The sequence below is a fragment of the Hibiscus syriacus genome, unplaced genomic scaffold, assembly GCF_006381635.1.
Source record: "Hibiscus syriacus cultivar Baekdansim isolate YM2019G1 unplaced genomic scaffold, ASM638163v2 tig00111387_pilon, whole genome shotgun sequence".
NCBI lineage: Eukaryota > Viridiplantae > Streptophyta > Magnoliopsida > Malvales > Malvaceae > Hibiscus > Hibiscus syriacus.
Window position 1 is genome coordinate 117,909 of NW_024063075.1, and position 13,223 is coordinate 131,131.

Here is a 13,223-nt window from a genome sequence, read left to right on the forward strand (position 1 = left end):
GTAGCCATGGATGCTAACAATGGGATATAGCCAATAGCTTACGGGGTTGGCAAATCTGAAACCTCTGATTCATGGACATGGTTTATGGGGCATCTTAGGGATTGCATAGGTCCTATTAGCAATCTGACAATCATATCCGGTAGGGCAAACTCAATTGACAACGCTGTTAGAAGGTGTTTCCCAGATGCTTTTCATGGACTTTGTGGTGTTCATTTGTATAGAAATCTAAAATCAAGGTCTGCTGGTATAAAAAAGCACAAATGGACATACTGGAAGGCTGTAAAGGCTTATCGGGAAGTGGATTTCAATAAGCATATAAACTGTTTAAGACGTGTTTTGCCTCAGTGTGCTCAAACACTAGAAGATGTCGGGTTTGAAAGATGGTCAAGAGTACATCAACTTGGAGCAAGATATGGTTTCATGACGTCTAATAGTACAGAATCAATTAACGCTCTAAGTCGTCATTCCCGAAAATTACCCATTACTATGTTAATGGAGTTTTTTCGAGCCTCTATTCAACAGTGGTACTACAAGAAAAGAAACCATGCAGGTATTATTTCTTTGAATTCGTAACTTATCATATATTTTACTAAGTATTATTTATTTAAATTTACAGGAACATTGGAACATCGTGTTACACCATGGACTGAAAAAAAGATAACGAAACGTGTTGTGAAGTCAACGTCATGGAGAGTTGAACCATGTTCAAACACTTTGTTTGAAGTACTGGATAATAACTTAAATGGGCTTGTCGATCTAAATGCAAGGACGTGTAGTTGTATGAAATGGCAAACATCTGGTTATCCGTGTGGCCATGTTATAAAAGTTGCTCTTCATCTAAACCAAGATGATTCAAGCACATACGCTATGGATTGCTACACTACAGAAGTATATCGACAGACTTATGCCGAGATTGTCTACCCTATTTCACATCCTTCTGAGTGGGACATACCAGATGACTTACAAACAGTTTTGCCACCAGCCATGGACAGAAGGCTACCTGGCCGACCAAAAAGTCACGATTTGTATACCGTCTAAGGGTGAAGAGAAGAAGAGATCGACATGTAGTCGGTGCAAGGAAAGTGGTCATACAAGGTTGACATGTGGATCACCAGTGCCATCACAATCATCTTTTCCTCTACCAAAATATGGATCATCATCAAAATCCAAAGCTCATATGGTGTCAAGAAAAAGGCAATCAAAATCGCAATCATCTTTAAAATCCCAATCACAACTGGCTTCACCTTTTGGGACTGTTAACTTAGGTGATTTTTAAATGCAAATGTTGTATTATGTAGATTTTATGTGTGAACTTTTAACATTTTCAGTTAGGCATGTATTAGTAACTTGAGTTTGAAAATTGCTATGATCTGTTCAGTTCTTATCACTTAATAGGCAATGATCTTAATGTCTATTGCAACGCGGAAATTACTATCGCAATGCGAAATGAAAATCGCAACGAGAGAATCGCAATGCGAAATGAAAATCGCAACGCTAATTTCGCAATGCGAAATGAAAATCGCAATGAGGGAATCGCAATGCGAAATGAAAATCGCAACGCGAATTTAATTTCGCGTTGCGATTCTCTCGTTGCGATTTTCATTTCGCGTTGCGATTTTCATTTCGCATTGCGATAGTACTTTTTGCCTTCAACATAATGCAGATTGAAATCAACAAAATCAACCATTACATTTCAATCAATTAAACAAGCACAAATAAGAATTATGTTAACATCAATTAAACAAATCAACTTTTACAAATCACCTTTTACAAATCAATTAAACAATCAAAAAATAAGCAATAATTATTAGAGAAAATAACACTTCTACTATTGAATCAACTTTTGTAGCCATACATCATTTTCACGCAGCTCACTTCTGAGATTAACCTGCATAAACCAAACATTTGCTCAAACAACACTTTCTACGCATCTAAAACCTACAAACAGCAAATTATTGAATTCTAGGTACTTAACCAAACATTTTCAAACCACAAGCCTATAAACATACCAATTGTTTATGGACATTTTTATAACGCGGATGCAGGTAGGCAGCGTCTCGTATATATCGATCTAGCCATATAATATCGAAACCACAAGCCTACTGCAACTCTATCTATATCGGTGGGAGGTAGATACTTTATACTTCCTGTGATCAAACAGTCCAACGCCAAGCGTACGAGAGGACCACAATCCCCTCTGGGTCTTTTCGTTTGTTGTGGTGCGGTCTCGTCTCTGCTAACTGTAATATTGAGCTTCTTTGGCTTCTTGTTTCCAGAACGAGTCCAATAATTTATCGCATCCAAGAATTTAGCCAAATAAGAGCTCCATCCCTTAATAATATCTCTTAAATCAACCAATGATATGTAATTTATCATGATGTCATATACTATTGCCTTAAGGGATGAGATTTGAAGCTCGACGAGAAGCCAATGGTTACGTTCCAAAACAGGGATAAACACCTGCAATCATAAGTAATAATTCATTCATTTGCGCACTTATTTATGAATACCTTTAAACTCAATCTAAAATAAACACTAACCTTATCGACCTCCCACCATGCAGGATAAAGTTTAGCTTGTCCATTGCCCAACGCAAATGATTCATCTCGTTGATTCTTCAAGTGAATGGCGTTAAAAGACGTCGGCATAATTGTATATCATGTATTTCTTTTATTTTTCCTTAAGTTTCCTAATTATTAGAAGACGTGACACCCACGCATCGATATGCTGTTTTACAAAAAAAGACATATATTAGTAACTTACATAAATTTACAAAAAAATAATCAAATTAAAATATAAGAAAAATATAAGACTTACCCCTCCATCGAAATAGCCATTGTCTTTGACCCCTAATAATACACCCCACCAAGACCGATCAAGCAACAAATAAATATCATCATTGAGCTTGCATATGTCAGTGAAACACCCCTGGCTTCGCTCATGTAGATAAAAATCAACTGCGGTCTTAGCCCAAAGGGTGTTATCCAGAATTGTGTCCGGTAGTTGTTTCCTCTCCTCTTCAGATACCGGTATGGTACTGGTCGGTAACTCATACGAGAGCCAACTTGAATCCATCATGTCCGGCACGTCAGAGGGTTTCTCAAGAATTCTACATATGACGCCATGTGAATCGGGCTCTTGAATGGTGGGAGGGACCTCTTCAACGATGATAGTGGCCTCTTGAACGGTGGGAGGTGACTCTCGAGGAATGATAGGGGCCTCTTCAACGATAGGAGTGGACTCTTGAGGGATGACAGGCGAGTCGGGCTTCTTCTTGCGGTGTCTTCGCACTATTGGGGTATACGAAAGACTTAATAGCACGTGCACGCCGTCTGATGCGTGAACTCTGTCGTGCAAGAAAAACCCGACGTAAAGCATCCACCTTATCGATCCGCTAAATAATTAAATACAAATATCAGTAAATAAACAGACATGATATTTAAACAGTGAAAACAAAGATAAATATATTTCAAACTTTCAACCAAAAGACAAAACAAAGACAAATACTAACTTCACAGTGTTAAAGTAAAAAGTTTAGCAGTTTTGGCAGCAACCGAATAAATTTACTAAGCAATCTAAGTGAAATGGTTAATTTAAGTGAAATTACGAGTAAATTTATCATCAAGTTAAATATGGAAAATCTTAAACTTACCTCGTTGCGTAGAGTATGAACCTCATTCTGCAACGATACTACCATCTCACGTAGAGCGGCAACCTCACCACGTAAAGTAGACACCTCCACACGCCATGCACCATCGTTATCGAGTAGAGTACCGATCTCCTCACGCAAGGCATTGACCTCATCACGTAACTCTCTTGACTCATCCCGTGGAGGTGGAGAATAGGGAAATAGAAGTCGTGGCATCTTTGCCGGTCGCCTATCATGAGGTGATGGTGGAGAAGAGGCTCGATGATGTGACGGGATAGGTGATGGCTCTCGTTGTAGAGGTGTATAGTCGGGTCGATCAGGTGATGGCTCTGGGTGAGGTGATGGCTCTCGAAGTGGAGGAAGTGGAGGCTGCTCATCATTCGTGCCATCAAGAAAACGCTGACTAGCTTGCCACCAATCAGTGGCAAGCTCAGCCTCCGTGGGTGTCAGTCTCATTAATGGAATATTGGCCTCCTAAAAATATAAAAACTCAAACAAAGTTAAACGTCTACTATTAATAACTTGTTTATATATGATATATTTGTGTTAACTTACATTATTTATTGTCGCATATGGTATTAAGTCTTCCCAATCTAACAGACGTTTCCTCTTCCAGGAAATAGCCCTGGGAATATCATTTGAAGTTTTTATTGCATATGTCTTCATGGCGGGAAAGGCCTCGAATATCCAAATCTACAAACAATATAATAACAAACATTAGTAATTGTTAAATAATTAATTATAATTTTGAAAACATTATATAGAAATTCTTACCTTAAAGGCCCAAACAAAGCCTGACAAAGTGTATTTCGACCCATCGCCCCGCAAACTTTTGCGGTCATCAAAGGCAGACGACAACTTAGTCCAGGTAGCTTTCTATATATACGAACCCCACGGAAACAGATTCCATGCATTTAGGTCCTCTACCAATAATATTAGCTCCTGAGGAATAGGTTGTCTGGCCTCTCTGCCTAAAAAGCCGGCATACAAAAGTAGTAGAAGGCATACTCGAACAACATCGACGTCATTCATCCGAGTAAAACCATCTTTCTTATTAAACAATTTCTTCATGTCGTCGATGTGTAAGTTCGGCTTCTCTATTGACTCATCAGGAAAAACCCTGGATAACCATGATGGGCGGGTGATATGACGAGTGTACCGGCCTACATCATCGTGTCCGAATCGTAGACCAGTGATTAAGCAGAACTCCTTCCGCCCAAAACAAGTATACGCCGGTGGAAAATGAAACCATATCTCTTCCTCATCACGTTGTATACTGTCGGGTAGATCGCTAGTCATGGTCTGAAGCCACAAATGGGTCAAACTAGCATCTCCACCCGGATGCTGTACTCTCAGCCATGGCCCGAAGCAGGTTTCTTCAAACAATTTTCTTTGTGCAGGTGAAAGCTTCGAAGCAATTGTAGTGGCTAGGCTAACTTTATTCCTTAATGTCAATGAAGCCGAAAAAAATTTCTACAAAAAAACAATAAACATACCAAGTTAGATATACCAAAAACTACACTGTCAAGATATACCAAAAACAATAAACATAAATAGTAGTTTATTCTTGAAACTAAAATTTGCAACACTGTTTTGTCTTTTGGTTGAAATGAAAATCGCAACGAGATAATGAGAATCGCAACGCGGAAATGACTATCGCAACGAGAGAATCGCAACGCGAAATGACTATCGCGACGAGAGAATCGCAACGCGAAATGAAAATCGCAACGCGAAATGAAAATCGCAATGCGATTTTTGTTTTGCGTTGCGTTTTTTATTTCGCGTTGCGATAGTTGCGATAGTTATTTCCGCGTTGCGATTTTCATTCTCGAAACTATTCTTCTTCTGCATTACTTCAACCAAAAGACAAAACAAAGATAAATACTAACTTCACAGGCTAAACAGTTTAGCAGTATTGGCAGCAATCGAATGAATTTAATAAGAAATCTAAGTGAAATGGTTAATCTATTATTGAAATTACCAGTAAACTTATCATCAATCTCAATATGAAAAACCTAAAATAATGCAAAAATTTCAACAAAAAAAAAACTAACCCTAGGAGGTTGATTTTCCATTTCTGAATGATTGTGAGGGATTTTTGACTGTGAATGGTTGTGAGGGATTTCGCCGGCGATGGGGACGGAAATCTTCAGAAATGGGGACGGATTTCGCCGTAGAGAGTGAGAGATGGAGATGGGACTGAGTGTTGTGATTTTGAGTTTGAGGTTATGAGTTGCGATTACTGTGGACGGTTCAGTTTCTGATTTATTAAGAAAAAATTCGTGTTTTGAATTTGAAAAAAAAATACGCGTTAATACGAATGGCGCTATGTAAATCGCGTTGCGAAAGTCAGAATCGCGTTGCGAAAGTCAGTATCTCGTTGCGATTTTGTATTATCGCATTGCGATAGTAAGTATCGCATTGCGATAGTCAGTATCACATTGCGATTTTTCCAATTCGCGTTGCGATTTACTTATTCGCATTGCGAATTGGGAAAATCGCAACGACACTGTAGACCATCGCAACGCGATTTCCAACTATCGCAACGCGAAATGCAACGCGAATTTGCGATAATGGAGATCGCGTTGCGAATTAGCGATCGCATTGCGATTTTGTTGGTCATTTTGGCAAATCCGGAAAAAGTTGGTTAAAATCGTATATTATAAGGCATTTTTGGTCACTGAGGCGATTTTCTCTTTTTTTTATATTGGTTTAACTGTTAATATCTGATATATTGATTGATTAATTTAGATCGTATACCGTAGAGTTATATTTTAGGATGATCCCTTCTATCCAATTTGCTCTACTAACAATGTCAGAATTCGAAAATTGATCCTACTTTTTTTTAAAAGAAAATTTAGTATGTTTTATTATGGGATTCATATTTCATATGGCACATAAACATGGGTATCGTTAAAAAAAATCCCACTAATCTTATGTAAAGAAAAAAGAGTGCGCCATATATATGCTCAAGGGAACAAAAGCGAAAGGACAACCCCTGGTTTACACAAAAACATCAACATAATCAACCAAAATGGACTTTAAACCGATCTAAAGCCAAACTGCTTTAAAAAAAATTGCATACTTGAACCTATCACTCCCACAGCTAAGCATGTAATCACGATAGAACTTTGAAAGCAATAACATAACCCAACATACCAAAAACACTTAAGTGTTCAACACCAAATATTGCTTCTCCATAGTATCTTCCCGACAATGGACCCTCCAAAATGATTTCCACCTCATGGTGTATAATCTAACCAATACCGAAAGCATCCTGATATTCACACTGGACAACACAAGGGTGTTAGAGACCGCGACGTTGGTCAAGTGCCAATCTAACAATTTGTAACTTCCTTACTCTGCACCTGCAACACTCACCACCCCATGAATTATCTTGAACCCTCTTATTGTCGGAAATGTGCCTCTCCATGAGAGTAGAAAACCAGGCCCCACCCGGGCAATAACCTATATCCTATCCTAAAAACTTTTTCTTCCACCGACATTTTACTATAATTGTAATAATTAAGTACCGTAAAACAAATAAATTAGTACTGACAAGTACAATATAATGAAATGAATGAGAAAAAATTATTATTGCGTCGTGGTAGTCCACTCCCTTAGAAGTGAATTCGTCCCGACCGGTATAATCGTAAAAAACGGACGATAGCCTCCAAAATTAACACAATACACCTTGTTCCGTACACCTGGAACGGCTGCCAAAGCCTAAAAAAATAGTTAAAGAAAATTGAAAGCTTAAAAGCTTTATAGGACGAAAGCCAAGAGAAAAAAAGATGGTTATGGATTGAGTGAGTTAAAATTAGAAACAAGTCTTGTTTATATAGGCTTCATATATGAGAAAATATGAAAAACTGGGACAAAAATACCCCCAAAATCTCGGCAACATCACGGTTGTTTCTCAACAAAGTGTAGCAAGCTTTGAAAAAGTAATTTTTATTATTTTATAATATTTGCATTATTTACAATAATCACCACCATTTATAACTTTGCTTCCTTGATTTTTTAGAGATACTTTCACTCGTCTGTCTTCCAATAAACACTCGAGGACAACAAATAAAGTCTTGGACAGAGGGCAAGACCTTCGGCCAATTGCAATTCACCTATATACCTATCCACATTATTGCCACTTCGAGTATTCTTTGTTCCGAGCACAAAATGCCTTTGAATACAGTTTCATTCCTACATGTCCATATTGCCGACAAAAGGCTAAAAAAACTCAAGAACTAGATTAGCTTCAACCTTTTTCTCACAGGCTGAAGATTCCAGTATACCTTAAGATGCTGATAAATGCTCTAGAAAAATGGCCCTAATATTTTTCATAGAAGGTGGCTAATCCTTTATACTTACCTATGTGATTTCATCAAGTCTATCTCAATATAAACCACCCAAATCATGGATATGAAATAATTAAGAGCATTTAGTAAACTCAATCTCACAATTAATATTCGATGAATTATTTAAGTTTGTCTCACAAAGACCATCCAAGTCATGGGCTATGAACTCATTAAGAGCACAAGCTCTCTTTTCACAATGGTGATTTCATCAAGTCCTTCTCACTATGACTACCCAAAACCTGAACTATAAATCCATTAAGAGTTCAAAGACTCAACCTCAATTGTACACAGTACGCCATAGGGATAGGAAAGAGTGTACTATATTCAGTCAATGGGCTTAAGACTCATCCCCTCTACGTGTCAAGAACCATTTTTCTAATAACCCTTTGGTTAGTGGATCAACTAGGTTCCTTTCTGATTTCACATATTCCATAGAGAGTACACCATGCCTTATTAAGTTTCTTACACATTCATGTCTTATCCAGATATTCATTTTCTTGCCATTATAGGCTTTATTTTGGGCAACACTTATTGTTGTTTGTAAGTCACATAGTAAGGAAATTAGAGGCATATGCCTTCCTTAGCCACTCAACTTCTTGCCCAAATAAATTAAGAGATATAAACTCTGATTCCATAGTGGAACGAGCAATACACATTTGTTTAGCAAACTTCCACGAAATTACTCATTCTTTTTAGGTGAAAACATAGCCTCTGATAGAATTAACCTCATTATTGTCAGTTACCCAATTAGTATCATAATATTCATCAAGGACCATCAGATAACCGACAAATTATAGGCCCACAAGTAATAGTACATTTAAGATACTTCAATAAATGTTTAAGAGCATTCCAATGTTCGCTACTTGGGTTATGAGTATATCTAGTAAGTCCATTGACAACATAAGCAATATCTGACCGAGTGTAGTTCATTAAGAACATAAGACTTCCAATAATCTTGGCATACTAACTTTGAGATACACAATTCCCTTTGTTCTTTTTAAAAAGTATGCTTGAATCATATGAGGTTCTTACGGGGTTTACATCAAAGCTATCAAATTTCTTTAATACTTTTTCTATATAATGAGAGTGATTTAAAGAAAACCCCTATCATATTTTAACTTTTATCCCTAATATTACATCTACCTCTCCTAAATCAGTCATTTCAAATATTGTAGATAAAAATTTCTTAGTTTTCTTAATTGCTTCGATATGTGTACCAAAAGTCATTAAGTTATCAACATAAAGACTAATAATAACATAGTCTGATTTAAACATTTTAGTATACACAGATGCATCAACACCATTAACTATAAAACCATAGCAAAGAGTAATTGTGTGAAGTTTTTTGTGCCACTGTTTTGGAGCTTGTTTAAGGCCATACAAGGATTTTTTGAGTATGTAAACCTTATCATCATTATTAGAGACCGTGAATCTTAGAGATTGCTCCATATAGATATCTTTATATAAATGTCCATTCAAAAATGCTAGCTTGACATCCATCTGGTACACCTAAATTATGAATGAAAGCTAAGAAAAATAATACACGAATAGTTGAGATCTTAGTCACATGAGAATATGTATCGAAAAAATCAACTCCAAATTTTGAGTGAATCCCTTTACTACTAGTGTAACACCCCAACCTGTATCCGACCCGGATACGAATCCGAGGTGTCACATTGACCTTTAAAAACATGTACTTGTATAAACTAGTGAGTAATTTAAAACTTTTATAACATATAAATGACTAATTTACATAAAAGACATTTTCATTATTACAAAACCAATCAGAGCATGTATCTTTCACTTATTATTTACATATAACTATTCGAAACATTTATAAAACGGTTCATAGCTTAAACAATAGATTCTTTTGAAAACATGCCAACTAGAACTTTATATACTAAAATACATATTATTCACATCTTTTCTGATCTGACCTTTAGTAAGAAGAACTGACCTGTCTTGCTCCACATTGCTCTTTATTCTTCTCGAAACCTACGTGTAAATCACTTACACGCTAAGTCAAAGACTTAGTGAGGCATATAAACATATAAGGTAAACGGTAACTAATAATCATACCTAAACAATTACTACTATCATTTCATACCACTCATACTTTTACATGTAACAAATATATGCATACATATATGTCATTATCATTCATATCTCTTATCTCATGTTCCTATGATCTCTTATGTCCATATCATATAACATATACCATAACCAATTGCACATATACATATCATGTCATGTAAACTATATATATATATACTATCATAAAACACGTACACCCAAGCAATTATATTATCATCTTCATTTCTTTCTTATTTTATCACTATCATTGATTCCTTTCATCATATGGTTTTATAAGTTACCATTTGTACAATCAATATCACCATGAAATTCCACAAGGAAACAAACATATCATCATATCATTTTATTAATATTATCTATTTAATAGCCCATGATAATCATGTGAGAACTAAAGATATGCGAGTACATAGAGGTTGTGCACTAACGCTGTCACCACAGCTCATATAATTGCACCGAAGTGCCACATATAATTGCACCGAAGTGCCGCGTAGAATTACATCGTAGTGCCATATAATAATGTCCATAAGGACCACATATCATTCCTTAAGAATCATATACATATGCTAGGGATCAAGTATGTGTCTCACCAGACTTCACACATGTTCCAAAGAATACATATATGTCCCGAAGGACCACAATGTCCCGAAGGACCCCATAGACCCTCGACTCTTGGCATGCCAACTATACCCCTAGCTCTCATGACACATAACATGGGCATTATCTTTTATATCCTTTTTCATATTCATGTAACTATATCATATATTCATATAAGCTCATGGTTTCCTTCACATATACATGTAATCACGTAGTTCATATCCATTCTCATATGAGTTCATATTCATATAAACATAGGATTCACTTTCACATATCACATATACTTTCTCTTTCATATAACTCATGTCTTGTGATCATGTAAACACGTATCACATAAAAGAACATGTCAAACATATCACACAACTGATATAATATTCTCATATATTCATGTAGTTCAGTATCACATATCATATGAATCATATAATTTATGTCACATATACTCATGCATACATAAAATTCACAAATCAAATAATATTTTAAGAGTTACTTATTACCATAGTAACTCCGTCACTGGCTCATTGCAAGAAAATGCTTATTCGATAACATAAGTACAATGAAATTGCACTCACCTGGCCTCACTAGTCCATTCAAATCTCTTATCTTCCCTTTTTATCGATATTACTTGTCAATGATTCCGGAACTCGTTTAGGCTCTGAATCTATATAATTATACATTTTAAGACAATTATTAGATACCTACACCTTGTAATTTGATACTAGCAACTTAAACGAACTTATTAAACCAATATTACAATTTTCCTTTAGGGGGGAATCGGTTCCCTCCTGTGGGGGTATCGGTTCCCCCTTGACATTCTGGAATTCTGTCGTTTGAGAGGGTATCGGTACCCCTTTGAATGGGTACCGATTCCCCCTAACCCAGAAATCATTTTTCAGCACAAAAATTACTTCATTTCCTCTCAAACACTCCATATATCATCCCCTTTTTCATTCTTAACTCTAGTACACATACTTAAACCAATCTATATTCATTTAATTCATCTTAAACCTCAAAACCCTATCTTCCATATATAATTCAATAATTACATCCATTTTGCAATATGTTTCAAATCCAATTCTATTACTCCAAATCTCTTAATTTAACTATTGACAAGTCAAATTCAACTTAAAATTCAACTTATCAACTTTATTTCAAGATTTCATTCAAAAACTCAAAATCTTTAATCTCTCCTAATTCCACCATCCTTTGTTTTTAAGATGATTTAAGCTTTCCTTAAGCTTAGTTATCATCTAATAATCAAAACCCAACCTTAAAATCAACAATTCATTTATAAACAAAGAAACTTACCTTTGGCTCTTGGCTTCCACGTGAAGAAGAAGAAGAAAGGAGAAGAGAACTCTGGAGAATTCTCTCCCTTTCCACGTGTATATAATTCCATTTTTTTATTCCTTAAATGATCAAATGACCATTTTACCCTTTATTTCCTTTAATAATTACTAAATAACCTTCATCATATATATATCCAATAATCATTGAACTATTTCATTCTTCTACTTTAGTCATCAAATTCTGAAACTTTACAAATTGGTCACTAACCCATAATTTCGGATGTTACAACTAGTCTTGCCTTATACCTTTGTATTGATCCATCTGGTCTTAGTTGCTTTCTAAATACCCATTTATTACTAATGGGCTTACAACATTTAGGTGAATCCACTATTCCAAAGTGTGATTAGACAAGATAGATTCAAGCTCATCATTAATTGCATTTCTCCAAAAGCTAGCATCAATAGAATTAATAGCTTCATTATACGTTTTTAGATCATCATCTATTTAAAACATATGAGCTACAAAATCATTAATCGAGTCTAAGTCATCAAGTTAAACAATAAATGAAGTAAGGAAATCTAGACCAAAACTAGTTGCAGTTTTATGTCTTTTACTCCTCCTAAGTTCATTAATAAGATTAATATCTCTAGCATGTTTATATGTATTGCATGTTTTGGGTACTATAAATTATACGCAAATAATGTGCAAGTATACACAATCGCTCAAGTAATAAAGAAATGAATGAGTATCGTCTCCACAAGGATTGGTGGAAATTACAAAGTTTAACCAAAGCAAATGCACTACTCTATCTAAGTATAGTTAGTGATGATATGTACCAATGGAGAATGTCATGGCAATAAAAAGTGTGTGTGGATAGATGTGGATTGATAGTTTGATGGGGTAGCAAATGGAAATGTAGTGGCAAGAGCATATTATAATGTTGAAAATGATAGAGATGTCAAGGTAATGAAAAATGACAAAAATAATAAATAAATGATAGCTTGATAATCGTCACACAACAAGCTTCCACGGGAATGAATGGTAGGGACTGATTTAAGGATGCTAAAACTTGTCTTTCAAGAAGATTTAATATATCCAATCTTCACTTGCTTGACAGGATTTGTTGAAAATGCTCCCACTATCTCTAGTCAAAGGAACCTAATAGAATATAATGCCACAACATCTCCTTTTAGTCTCAACTATGGCAGCCTACACTATTGATAAAAACTACCCCTCTTAGTCAT